The following is a 14,182-nucleotide window of genomic DNA, read 5'->3' on the forward strand; positions in this document are numbered from 1 at the left end:
TGCTTGTGATTTTCAAAGTTTCATTCAGTAGGGAGGATGGACAAAGGATGTTTTCAGAAAAGAGGTTGTTCTGTGGAAGGAATGGAAGTAAGTTAGAAATTTCCTTATGTACAAGCCTGCTCAGATCCCCAGGTTGGAGCTTATTTCACCCATCTGTACCATCTATGATATAGATGTGGACACTGACTTAGTCATCAAGCTTCTCTTTACAGTCAACGGAGAAAAATACAGCAGAATAAGCAGTTCTTATGCAGAATCTCATTTATTTTAAATTCCTACCTAATGGCGAGAATTTTTTCTTCAATGTCAATACAAGAATCTAGATAAGTAGATAAATAGATTTTGACCTCCTGTATTAGCCTGAAGGTCTGTATTATCTGCTCTGAATCTATATCTGAGAAATTACTGAATTTTATCCAGTTACTCCTGTGCTAAGACTCATAATATAACATGCTTAAAGCTGTGTGACTGGTATAGCTTTAATTTTATACATATAAAGTTGTATCTTAACTGGTAACATTTACTTTGCTTCTGAAATAACTTTACGTACAGATATTTATTGAAATTCAGCACAGAATATTCTGCAAGTTTGAGGGTTGAGTACATTTGTATCAAATAGAGAGTATTTAGTTTCATGTCCTCCATCCATATTTCAAAAGAGTGAAGTAACCACTGACTATGTGGCATAAGGTATGTCCTATGTCTATAACTGTTTTGTGCATTTAATTTTCTTTATTTTAACCATTCAGAATGAAACATTTACTTTTGATTTAGCATGCTAAATGAATAGCAAACCAGAAATCAATCATCTGAACCACCTTAATGTGAAAAACAAAGAAAATTAAGAATTTACGGTTCTTGGTTCCCTGAGTTTGCTCCAGTATTAAAAGTAATATGCCTAAATTTTAAATCTTATATCCTTGGCTTTGGCATCAGTCTTGTAAATATTATCCACTAGATAGATAATTTTAAAATAGTTGTGGGTTTTTTTCTGTGTCAAATTTTAAACTGCAAACTATATTATTTAGCATGAGTGCGGTTTGGAAAAGGTGATAGTTCTCTCTTTTAGGGATGGGGCAGGGAGCTTTGAATGTATTTTAAAGCCCATCAGATACAGGATGTTTTGCATCCATGAAGGAGTGAATTTCATGGCTGCACTGGTTTTGTCTGGGGTAGAGATAATTTTATTCATAGTATCTCCTGTGGTGTAATGTTTTGGGTTTCTGACAAAACAGTGTTGATAACATGGGGATGTTTTAGTGATTGCTGAACAGTGCTTGCACAGTGTCAAGGCCTTCTCTATTTCTCACACTGTCTCCCAGCAGAATTTGGGAGGGGACACAGCTGTGACAGCTGACCCAAAGTGACCGAAGGGATGTCCCACACCACATGGTACGATAAAGAGGCTAGAGAGAAGTGGGCCCATTTGAACCTCATGATGTTCAACAAGACCAAGCACAAGATCCTGCACATGGGTTGGGGCAATCCAAAACAGATACAGTCTGTGCAATGAATGAATTGAGAGCACCCCTGCAGAGAGGATTTAGGGATACTGATGGATGAAAAACTGGACATGAGACAGCAATGTATGCATGCAGCCCCGAAAGCCAACCGTGTCCTGGGCTGCATCAAGAAAATTGTGGCCAGCAGGTCAAGGAAGGGGATTGTCCCCCTCTACTCTGCTCTCATAAGACCTCCCTGCAGTGTTGTGTCCAGCTTTAGGCTCCCTATCATAAGGAGGACATGGACCTGCTCAAGTGGGTCCAGAGGAGGCCACGAAAATGCTCAGGGTGTTGGAGCACCTCCCCTGTGAGGACACGCTGTGAGAGTTAGGGGGGTTCAGCTGGAGAAGAGAAGGCTCGGGGGAGACCTTAGAGTGACCTCCCAGGACTTAAAGGGGCTACAGGAAAGGGGGGAGGGACTCTTGATCGGGGGGTGTAGGGGTAGGACAAGGGGTAATGGTTTTAAACTGACAGAGAGTCGATTTATATTAGATATTAGGAAGAACTTCTCTACTGTGAGGGTGGTGAGACACTGGAACAGGTTGTCCAGAGAAACTGTGGATGCCCCCTCCCTGGAAGTGGCCAGGTTGAATGGGCTTTTGAGTAATCTAACCTAGTGGAAGTTCCCTTCCAACATAAACCATTCTGATTCTATGATTCTATGACATTGTGCTCAGTAATAAAATCTAGGGAAAGAAGGAGGAAGGGGGAAATTCAGAGATACAGTGTCTGCCTTCCCAAGTAACCATTATGCTTGCATGCATAGTTTTTCTTGACCTGTTAAACTGCCTTTATCTCAACCTATGAGTTTTCTCATTTCCACCCTCCCAACTCTCTCCCCCATCCCACTGGGGATGAATGAGAGAGTGGCTCATGGGGCTGAGATGTTGACCAGGGTTGAACCACAGCAGAGGCTCTGAGTCTGTCTTCTGCACCAAGAGACTGTACCGATCTCCCACTGCAGATTTTGTTCTTGGCAGAATGGTATGTACACTTATAAGCCTTAAACCTTCAAAAGATATCTGCACACTCTCAGAATAAAGCATCTACTTACAGATTTTTCTAGATCAGTGTGAAGATGACGACTAGCATAAGAATGACTAATGTTTACTTGAATGGATCCTGGTCTTAGTGCAGAATTTCATCCTTAACCTTTTCAAAATCAGAGAAAACAAGGGTTTTCCTACCTCTTGATTCCAAATATGATTTTAAAAAAGTTTAAAATTATGGTGAGAGTCACAGCTAAAAACAAAATTGTTACACTTAGGCTTAACTTAGTCTTCTTCCAACTATTTCACAACCAAACTTTCCTATTAAGAATTACTTTTAATTCTGCATTTTTCTAGTAACAAGTGGCATTTTCTATAAATTTTATAAAGGCTTTTATTTACTATTCTACTTGGACATAGAACATACTGTTTTGCATATTCTTCTTTTTCATTTTATGTGTTGCCACACACTAATCATTATTTTTTCTGGCCTGTCAAATAAAATAAAAAATTGTCCCTGTATTTCATTACACATGATGCTGTTGACCACTTTACCTGCTTTCATCAAAATGCCTTAAAATGCAATCCTGTGGAAGTCTTTAATATTTCATTTTTACCTTAAGTAAAGACTTAAGGGAGTAGCTAAACCTGAACATTTGAATTAACTTTTTAGGAACTATTTTGCTTATTTTTTTGTCTTACCAGTAGCATGATTTGATTTAGAAATTATATTTTTGGTTGGCAGAGTAGTTTCACTAGCTTTTACCATCTTTTGTGGCACTGAAATTTAATGGCCTAACTAGGTCAATTTTAATAACCACCAGCACTTCCTGACTGCTGAACCTTGTTCTAGTGAGCCCACATCCAAACCAGACAGCCTGCAAGCCATCATTATATGCCAGCACATAGTATAATGCAGGGAAGGCTTTTTTTTTTTTTTTTGTAGAATAATGGGGTTGTGGGACAGAATTTGAGCTGCTAGACATCTGCAAAATGAATGATATATGATGCCAACCATTTCTTTCTGACACTACGTTAGTTGAATGCTAACTCACTCTGATAACCTACATATGGTTATTCTGACTGGTACATGTAATATATCCTAGGAATTCATAATCATGCACCATTTAATAGGTAGCTATGATAACTATAAATTAATTTCATAATTCTATAAATAAATTCCTATAAATAAAAGCAAAATACTTTTATTAGCTCACAGCACAACAATTTATCAGAAGGACTGGTTAAGAGAAGACCAAAAATATCGAGTCAAGTTATAGTTTACTTTTCATAGGATCATAGAATAGTTTGGTTTGGAAGAGACTTTAAAGGTCATCTAGTCCAACCTTCCCTGCAATGAGCAGGGACATCTTCAACTACATCAGGTTGCTCAAACCCTGTCCAAACTGACCTTGAATGTTTCCAGGGATGGGGCATCTACCACCTCTCTGGGCAACGTGTGCCAGTGTTTCATCACCTGCATTGTAAAAAATTTCCACCTTATATCTAGTCTGATTCCACCCTCTTTAAGTTTAAAACCATTTTCCCTTGTCTTATCACTACAGGCCCTACTAAAAATTCTGTCCCCATCTTTCTTATAAGCCCCCTTTAAGTATTGAAAGGACAAAATAAGGTCTTCTTGGAGCCTTCACTTCTCTAGGCTAAACAACCCCAACTCTCTCCAGCCTGTCCTCCCCGTAGAGGTGTTCTATTCCTCTGATAATTTTTGTAGCCCTCCTCTGGACCTGCTCCAACAGGTCCATGTCTTTCATGTACTGAGGATTCTACAGCTGAACACAATACTTCAGGTGGGGTCTCACGAGAGCAGAGTAGAGGGGGAGAATCCCTTCTTTCAACCTGCTGGCCACACTTCTCTTGATGCAGTGCAGGATACAACTGGCTTTCTGGCCTGCAAGCATACATTCCTGACCCATGCCCAGTACCTCCAAGTCCTTCTCCACACGGGTCCTCTCAATTCCTTCATCTCCCAGTCCATATTGATACCAGAGTTTGTCCCAGCCAAAGTGCACCTGGCCTTGTTGAACCTCATGAGGTTCAGATGGGTCCAGTTCTTGAGCTTGTCCAGGTCCCTGTGGATGGCATCCTGTCCCTGAGGCATGTCAGCTGTAACACTCATCTTGGTGTCATCTGCAAGTTTGCTGAGGGTGCACTTGATCCCTCTATGTCACTGATGAAGATATTACACAGTACTGGTCCAAATATGGATCCTTGAGAGACACCACTCATCACTGATCTCCATCTGGACACTGAGCTGTTGATCACTCGATGGTCTCAATGCAGCTACCCAAACAATGACTTTTCCACTGAATAGTCCATCCACCAAATCCTTATCTCTCCTATTTAGAGAGAAGCAAGTTGTGGGGGACTGCGTCAAAGGCCTTACAGAAGTCTAAATAAAAGACACCTGAAGTTCTTCCCTTGTCCACTAACGTAGTGAACCCATCATAGAAGGCCACTCTGTTGGTCAGGTGTGTTGCCCTTGCTGCAGCCATGCTGGCTCTCTTCAATCACCTCCCTGTCCTCCATGTGCCTCAGCACAGCTTCTAGGAGGATCTGTTCCATGATCTTCCCAGGCACAGAGGTGAGGCTGACAGGTCAGTAGTTTCCAGAGTTCCCCTTTCTAACCTTTTTGAAAATGTGTGCAATATTTCCCTTTTTCGAGTCACTGGGGACTTCACTTGAGTGCCATGACTTTTCAAATATCATGGAGAGTGGCTTAGCAACTACATCAGACAATTCCCTCAGGAATCTGGGGTGCACCTTGTCAGGCCCCGTAGACTTGTGTATATTCAGGTTCCTCAGGTTTCAAACCTGATCTTCTCTTGAAGTGGAAGGACTTTGCTCCCCCAGTCCCTGCCTCGAGGTCTGTCCACTCAAAAGGTATGGGAAGAGAGATTGCCAGTGAAGACTGCGGCAAAAAGGCTGTTGAGCAGCTCAGCTTTCACCTTGTCTGTTGTTACCAGTTTGCCAGCCGTGTTGATCGGGGGGGTACACTTTCTTTGACCTTTCTTTTCTGGCTGACATGTCTAAAGAAGCCCTGATTATTATTGGCGTCCTTTGCCAAGTTCAGTTGCTGCTGTGCCTTGGTGTTCCTGACTCTATCCCTACGCAACTGGGCAGCGTCCCTATAGTTTTCTTAAGACACTTGTCCCTGCTGTGACTGCCTGTGCATTTCCTTCTTGCCCTTTAGTTTGACCAGCAGGTCTCAACTCATCCATGCCGGTCTCTTGCCATCCTTTCCTGATTTCTTACATGTCAGGATTGAGACCTTTTGTGCTCTATGGAAAGCAGACTTAAATATCTGCCAGCTTCTCCCTTGTCCCTGAAGGCAGTTTCCCAGGGGGTCCTATTGACCAACTCCTTGAATAGCTGGAATTTTGCTTTCCTAAAATTCGGGGTCCCTACTTTACTTTGCAGCTGATCCATATCCCTCAGGACTGCAAACTCCACCAGTGCATAATCGCTGCAACCCAGGCTGACTCCAGTCTTGACATCCCAACTTGCACTGGTAACCAACAGGTCTAGTAAATGTTGAGAATTAAGATTGAGAATGTTCATTTACTTAACTGAATTTGGCACAGGATATAGCAGTTTTATCACTGACTCTACTTTTAAAAATTTCATTTTGTCTGGATATATACTTCCTTATGTTTAAGCTAAGAAAGTGTGGAACTATATATATATATATATATATATATTTAAAAATGGAAAAACTAATGATCGTATCTGAGGTTACCATCATTACATACATTAAAATACCTGGAAAAAAGAACTTGATGTATTATTTCAACCACAAAGTTATAGCATCCTTTACAACCAGAATGATTATTTAAGTGAAAATCTCTTTGTTTAGGTGGAGTAGTAGATCACAACATTTCTCAAAGATTTAAGAAAATTATCAGCACATGTTCTATAAAAGTCACAACTTTTTTTAATAGAAATTGTTGCCTATAGGTATATATTATAATTACCACATATATTTCACATTAATGCTTTTTGTCACACATCTGGCCACTAGGGTGGTTTTTAATGTTTCCAAGTACTTAGTTTCTTTTCCCTATATCTAGGACTCTTTAAATTTAAAAGTCATTATCCTCTCATTATGAATAATTCTACTCTATAATTTTAAAGACAAAAAAAAAGAATATTAATCCAAAAGTAATGTCCTTCTGTAAGTAACAGCTCCTGCTATTTTGAGACGGTAAGTTGCTTTCTGATCTGCTTCATCAAAATTAACTTAAAAAAGAAGTTTTTATGGGATGGACAAAGAACAATATATGGATACAAACTAGTATTTTTATCTACAGTGGCTTTGATGAACACTTACAAAGTGCAAGAACTTTTCATTGTATGTGGCAGAAAGAATTATCTCCCTGTTTTAGTTGAATTCGTTGGTAAATTGAGGCAATCCTGAGGAACACAAATCAAGGGTTAACACTGAGCCCTTAAAAAATGGTTTATTTAACTGGAGGACAAAACTAAAAATGTTAATGTATCTTACTATGGAATGGCTAATGATAGGTGAAATGGTTAGACTTTAGATTACATAATTTTTTCTTTGTTCTGTTGAAGTCTGTCAATTTCAAAGCATTTTTGAAAATTCTTCTTTCAACCTTTTTCTTGTAATTTATGCATGAGTAATTTCCTGGAAGTCTTCTGCAGACTGATCACTAGCAGAAATGGTTTTTAAGTATAGATTGTGCCACTGTTTTTCAAAGCTTTTTCTTTTAGTTCAGCAGGTCAGGAGCTAGTTATTTTTAAGTAGACCCAACAGCACTTACAACTAAACCGGTGCACAGTGTTACCTGAGTCTGAACATGTAATGTGCGATAGAAAGTGCATGAGTGTAGTCTGCTAAACTCTGAAAGCCTCTGAATTAACTTGAAAGTGTCCTACTTTTGCAGAACTGACCCAGATGGTTGCGTTTCTGAGGTACATGCCTGCTTTGCTTTGCTCTTGAGAAGTCCTCACTGGTAGGCATTTTCAGGATGTATTCAACAGCAGCAGTGGAGCAAAGGCAGGGCGATCCAAAGTCAGCATTGCCTTTACAAGAGCAGGAGTAGAAGAAACCATGTTTTATATCTCTCCGGCTTAAGAGTTTAGGTTGCTGCAGGATAGTTGGAAATCTCTTAGTCTTTAGTGCAGTTTGGGTTAGAATATAGGAATCACAGGTTATCTGTGAAGAGACTGATCAGGAGCTGTAAACTGATCTGCTGCAGGGAGACCAATCCATGGTGGCTTGAAGCAGAGTGGCTATGTTTTAGGGGAGGATGAGGATGGGAAGCTGTTCCACAGCAAAATACCTTCAGATGATTGAATCTTTTCAGCAGAGGGTAACAGCTACGTATTATGACTGTGATAACCAGTATTTTGCAGAAGGGTATTCTGCGTGCAACCTGCAATACTGAGACATTCATACCTTCAGTGGGGAGAAGGGCTCTTTGGTTGTGTGTGTAAGGGTGTCTCTGGTGTCTTGTGGAGGGGCTCCTTGCTGCCTGCTCGCAGTTATGGGGATAGCATCTGTGGAAAAGGTTGTGGTGTGAGGGTTGCTGAGGAGATGATGACTGCAGTATTTCCATGAAGATAGTAGTTTTGAATTTCACATCTTCTGAACTGCTCTACCAATGCTGTGGTACTATTCATTTAGTGTTTAATGGAGGTTCCTGTGAAAAAATAAGGATCTTTCTGATTTTCTACCTTATTTATTACCTACCTTATTTATTTTCTACCTTATTTATCTACCTGGATAAATAAAAATATGTACAAAAACATTAGGAAAAAAATGTGTTTGTACACATTTTATAATAAATTTTATCCACTTGGATAAATAAAAGAATTGAGAGGTGAGGCAGAGATGGGTGTTTACCCTAGGCTGCTGACACTCACCATATGAAGGTCATCCCCTTGGTAGCCCCTGTTAATAATTTGTGCACCACCAGTGACTGGGAAAGCTTTCTAACAGATGCATCTGACCAGGCAGGTGCACCAAGATATAAACCTGGTTTCCAGGACCCATTTCACTGTCTCTCAGGGACAGGCTACAACAATTCACTCTTATTAATTGGGAAATATAAATAGGCCAGCTACTGTGTTTGACGTTGATGAATACCTGTATCTCAGTGGTTGCACATTTCCTGAACTTTGGTTTGAACCCTGTGAGATGCCACCATGGGAACACAGGCTGCCCCTTTCTTCACTCCAGCTGGCCTCTGCTGTGCTGAGGAAGCAGCCAAGCTCAGTCCTGCTTTACTTTTGGGATTGAGGGTCACTAGCTTTGGATATGGCTCTGCCCTTATCAACAAATGCAAATTTATTTGTCTTCAGGGTTGATAGCAGACGTATCTGCTCATACTGGTAGCTGCATATGGATCAGAAAGAGAAGGGTTTTTTTGTTTTTGTTTTTGTTTTTATTTCTGAGAGCATTTTAGTGTATGGACACGTATTAGATATCCTTACTTACATTCTATCAGATCTAGAGTACTACAGACAGTGATTTCTGTGACCTTATATTGACTTCAACATTTGACTTATAGCCACCGCTGCGTAAGTTGCATCTTGTGATGAATTCACTGGCAGAGACTAATTTCTAACAGTCTTAACAATAAAATCCATCAGAAAGGATACTCTGCACTGTTTGCAGGAAGTAAATATTTAAGAGATGTAACTTTTTAAGATATATCTATTACAGATTAAATTTAAAATAAAAACCTGAACACATGTTCAGCTCATTATTTTTAATGAAATAACACTTTCCCACAGATGCTCTGCCTCTGCCCTGCACTGTCAGGTGGAGCTTTGTCACACATGGGAAGCTGGTGAAATCTTCACAGCTGCACTAGCATGTTCATCCCTTTCCTGTGATGAACAACAGCCACAGTGGCATCCCACCTAGCTCAGCCTCAGTGGTGGCCTCAAAATAAATCACTTTCTGAGTTGGGCTGTACCAACACCAACTGCTGCTTTTCTCAGAGCTGAGACTGTGACCACATCTGGCAAGCACTAGGTGGTTTTAGCCACATGCTGGGCTGGCTGCTGCTGCAGCTGGCACCGAGCTGTGCTGCTTTGCTTGCAGGCCTGAGGGGTCCGGTGCTCCTCCACTGGTGGTAAGCTTGATGGTGCTGGCTCCCCACTGTTAAAGTAACTTTCTGTCAAAGCATGAAAGAGAAAATAAATTTTTTAAGAGACTCAGCTTTGGAGAAGCAGAAGGGAAAAATAAAATTGCTAAAACTGTACTTATTCATGTAATAAGAAAGGTTTTTACTGCAGCTGAAAATGTTTTCCTTAGAACTATTGGAGGCAAAATAGCTATACTACTATAGAAGTGAAATTTAGAAAGAAAATTTAAAGAAGCTTAGAATAAACGTGCACAAATATTAGATTGGATAAACTAGAGAACCGGGCAGTCACCAAATGTATGAAATTTAACAGGAACAAGTGCCAGATTCTCCACCTGAGATGGAGTAATCCTGGTCATACATACAAACTGGGAGACAAGAGGCTGGAGAGCAGTCCTGCTGAAAGAGATCTCGGGGTTTGCGTGGATGGCAAGTTAAATATGAGTCAACAGTGTGCCCTGGCAGCCAAAAGGACCAACCGTGTCCTTGGATGTATCAAGGACAGCGCAGCTAGCCAATCGAGGGAGGAGATTGTCCCACTCTACACTGCACTGGTGCAACCCCACCTCAAGTACAGTGTGTAGTTTTGGGTGCCTCGATATGAAAAGGACATCAAACTATTAGAGTGTGTCCAGAGGAGGATGACCAACATGGTGAAAGTCCCTGAGGGCCAGTCTTACTAGGAGTGACTGAGGTCACATGGTTCGTTCAGCTTGGAGAAAGCTGAGGGGTGACCTCATTGCTGAGGGGTGACCACATCACAATCTATGCCTTCCTCAAGGGGGGCAGCAGAGGGGAAGGTGCTGATCTCCTCTCTGGTGACCAGCGATAGGACACGAGGAAATGGAATGAAGCTGCGTCAGGAGAAGATCAAGTTGCACGTTAGGAAAAGGCTCTTCATTGAGAGGGTGGTTGGTCACTGGAACAGGATCCTCTGGGACGTGGCCACAGCACCAAGCCTGGCAGAGTTCAAGGAGCATCTAGACAACACTCTGAGCCATTTGGTTTAGTTTTAGACAGTCTGGTGAGGAGCAGGGAGTTGGACTCAATGATCTTTATTGGTCTCTTCCAACTCCAGATACTCTGATGCTATGATTAGTGACTTCGCTGTCTATGGCTTTAAGGTTTTTAAATAGTGGGACTTTTCTTGTCTGTGTGGCAAAGTGGTTAGCACATTTTGAACTTCAGAGATAACAAGGAGCTAATAGTTCTCCAGTATTCAGAAAAATTTCATTTAGAAAGATTTCCTGTTATTTGCTGTCTGCAACCTTATTTCATCTTAGAGTATTGCTTTCAATAAGTCTGTGTGGTGAAATTAATTACCTCTTGTTACGGTGTCTTCCACACAATTACGGATATTTCTTTCCTAAAGATAATTTTAGCTTAATTGTCTCAATGAAATGGAAAGCACTATTGTAAATTTAAGAAAATTATTCTGTAACTTACACAGTGCATTCCCTTTCATTTCTTCAAAAGGATTTACAGAAACCATTTATATGTTACATGGGTGGGACGTGGTTCGTACTTGGACTTTTTATGCTTTTTTGAAATAGCTGACTGCAGGCTGCTTAGAGTAGTTAGATACTTTTTCCTCTGTTTCTTCCACAAAAGGTAGTTTCAATTAAATAAAGTGGACTGGTTTATTGGACCAGTTTCACAAGGAGAATTTGGGATGTGCTTGTGTTTGTTGGGTGATGTTGCAGTGATCCCTCAGCCAGCTCTGGGATCTAGCATATCTGCATGGGGTAAAAGAATATCAAGCAACAGTATTAACTCCACTTTTAGAGGTAATGCGTTCTGCCTCTTAACAAGACTAATTGGTTTAGACTTGGGTCTGTACTTGATATAGTGATATTGTGGTCAGGAGTTAATTATATAATTATTTAATTCATGCTTACACTTGAATAAGAGTTATCAATAAGTATTTTTTGTCTTACTTACAGATATTTGTCTGATGGAGATGCTTTGTGGATGTTCAGTCCTGCTCAAAAGACAGAAGGAGAATCCTCTTTTTACACAGTAGACTGGTGCTAGAGCACTCCAGTACAGAAATTTTGGGTTTAAATCCCACCTCTAAGGAAGCAAGAGGCTTTATTCTGGGAAGCAATCCTTTCTCCTGTGAAGGACTCCATATATTTTAGAGCCAGTTACATATTAGTTGAAGCCACACAGTTCTCTCTTCAACTGAATTTTTTTTTCCTACTCCTTGTAAAAATGGAATATTATATACTAAAGGGACTGCACATCATCCTTTTGAAAGAAAGGGCTGTATTTCTTTTTCCCTTGAAGAGGGAATTTAGATGCCTATCTATAAAGGAAAGCTCAAAGATGTTTATCTGTTCTTGAGATTTATATCTAAATCTCCGAAAGTGTCTCTGGTGCTTAATAGCTGCTTTTTGCCTCGCTAGTAAAGCTACAGATTCCTTCTTCATCCATTTTTCCGCTGTGAAACTTGCAGTTACTAATTTAAGTAATTTTGTTTTATAAATGGGTATCTTTAATTAAAAGGCACCTTATCTGTTCTCAACAACACATATTTCTTTGATGTTTAAATTCCCACTTATGAATCCAGGAAAGATTTTCCAATATGTTTCTATGACTGCTTCCCCTTGGTCATGGAAAATGCTTTGTGTTCCAGACTTTTCCTTAAAGAACTGCCCTTATGAGGCTTTTGAGTCCTTAAATATACAGGGTTCTTTATGGATAATTGGACAAGCTGTGTTCAGTTGCATTCCAATTAATATTGGTGAAATAAGCAATAGAAAATAATTGTAGAAGCATAAAAAGATACATGGAAAAGCAGAGTTGACTTTCACATGCAATACAATATGGAGATTTGGAAAGGGAAAAGTTGTCTTCTGAAACAAGGAGAGAATGCTGTTATTAATCTATTCTGGATCTTAATCCTTCTTATGTAATTATAAGATGTTTTCTCTGGGATGGCCTTTATTTCTTTTACACACTATATTTTTAAAAGCCAATTTGTTCCAAAAAGTACTATTCAAATGCTCAAAACAAGGAAATCTCCAGAATAAATACCAGGTAATATTTCTACGTGAAAATAGTGTTTTGCTTGTACATATGTAAACTCGAAAATGAATTTGTCCTTATGTCCTTACTACATAAAGCAAGTCAGATTGTATAATTTTTTAGCTGCCCAGCCAACTAGAGGTGAAAACTGTTTTGTTTTGTTTTGTTTTGTTTTTTCCCCTGAAAATAGAACATATATTGCCTCTGTATCTACAAATAATGTGTAAATGGTAGGACATCTCAAAGTTATTTGTGACTTTTTTTTTCCTACTTTAAAAGAAGACAGGTATTCTACCAAAATAACAGATTTGGGGGCTAAGTTGAAGATCAAATAATGAATTGCTTGTCAAAACTGGTACAGAAGAGAGGGTGGAAAAATGAAATTAATTCATTCACAGCTACAGTATGTGTGGATGTTCATGTTATAGTTCAGTAAACATTCTGGTGGGGAAAAAATGTTCATTCTACTTGTCGACCTAGAATAAGTTCCAGAAGATAAAGAACAGAAATGAACTAAGTTAGTAGAAAAGTGCTAAATGCTGCATGACTCAAATAATCTGATCAGAATACTGCCAGTGAGGAATGCACGTCTCTTAAATCAAGATATAATATTTCAGGTAATTGTTTGATATAAAAAAAAAAAAAAGACACTTCTAAAAGAAGTATTTAATGAAGTCTTTTAAGTTTTTAAACTGTTCTGGAGCAATTTTTAGTTCAATGCTCCTCATTCAGAAAGTGCAAATAAATCAGATTTTATGTCTTGAAACCTTCCTCTCTCTATGTAGCAAAATTCAGTCAGAAGGTATTTAAATACTGTCCAGGCAGGCACAGACAGGGCTGTAGCCCTAAGCTAAGAATTTCTTCCTCCCAGGCTGTCTTGTCAGCAACAAGAAAACAGCTTATGCAATCCTGCTGGCCTGCTAGAAATTGATGTCCGCCCTCTAGCAGTCTTGTGGCACTCACTGTCACTATTGGAGAAAATGTAGTAAAGTATAATTCAGAAAAGCTGCTAAGGAAAGACTGGCAACAAGCCACTCTATTTAAGCAATATGAAATGCTGATCAAGGACTGGGAATGCAGTTGCACCTCCCCTGTAAGGTAAAACCTCTTACTGAGAGCTCCAACAAATACCTCCATAATCCTTAGGGCAAGACTGTATATTTGTATGAAGAGCAAAGCTTTTATAAGAGAGACTTATTCAAGAAAAAGTTCATTTTCTTTGACTACTTGAATATAACTACTTTTATGGTCAAGTGGTCAAATTACTTACTTGCAAGCTATGATTCCCAGTGTTTGTTATCAGGCCTCTGGGTGGATTTCTGGGCCAACCCAATGACCTGTAAAAAGTCTTAAAAGCATGAAATAGGATACAAGATTTTTTTCTACTCATGGTCAAAGCGGCTTTTTTTAAATAATGAGACCTGTAAGGCTACTCTGTGATGCTGTGTTGGGAAGGTGAAAGGAAATGTGTGCTCTCTTCGTCTGTTACCTTGCTTTCACAGCAATAAAAAGCAAGATTATGGGT

Source organism: Strix uralensis, chromosome Z (assembly GCF_047716275.1).
Source record: "Strix uralensis isolate ZFMK-TIS-50842 chromosome Z, bStrUra1, whole genome shotgun sequence".
Taxonomy (NCBI): domain Eukaryota; kingdom Metazoa; phylum Chordata; class Aves; order Strigiformes; family Strigidae; genus Strix; species Strix uralensis.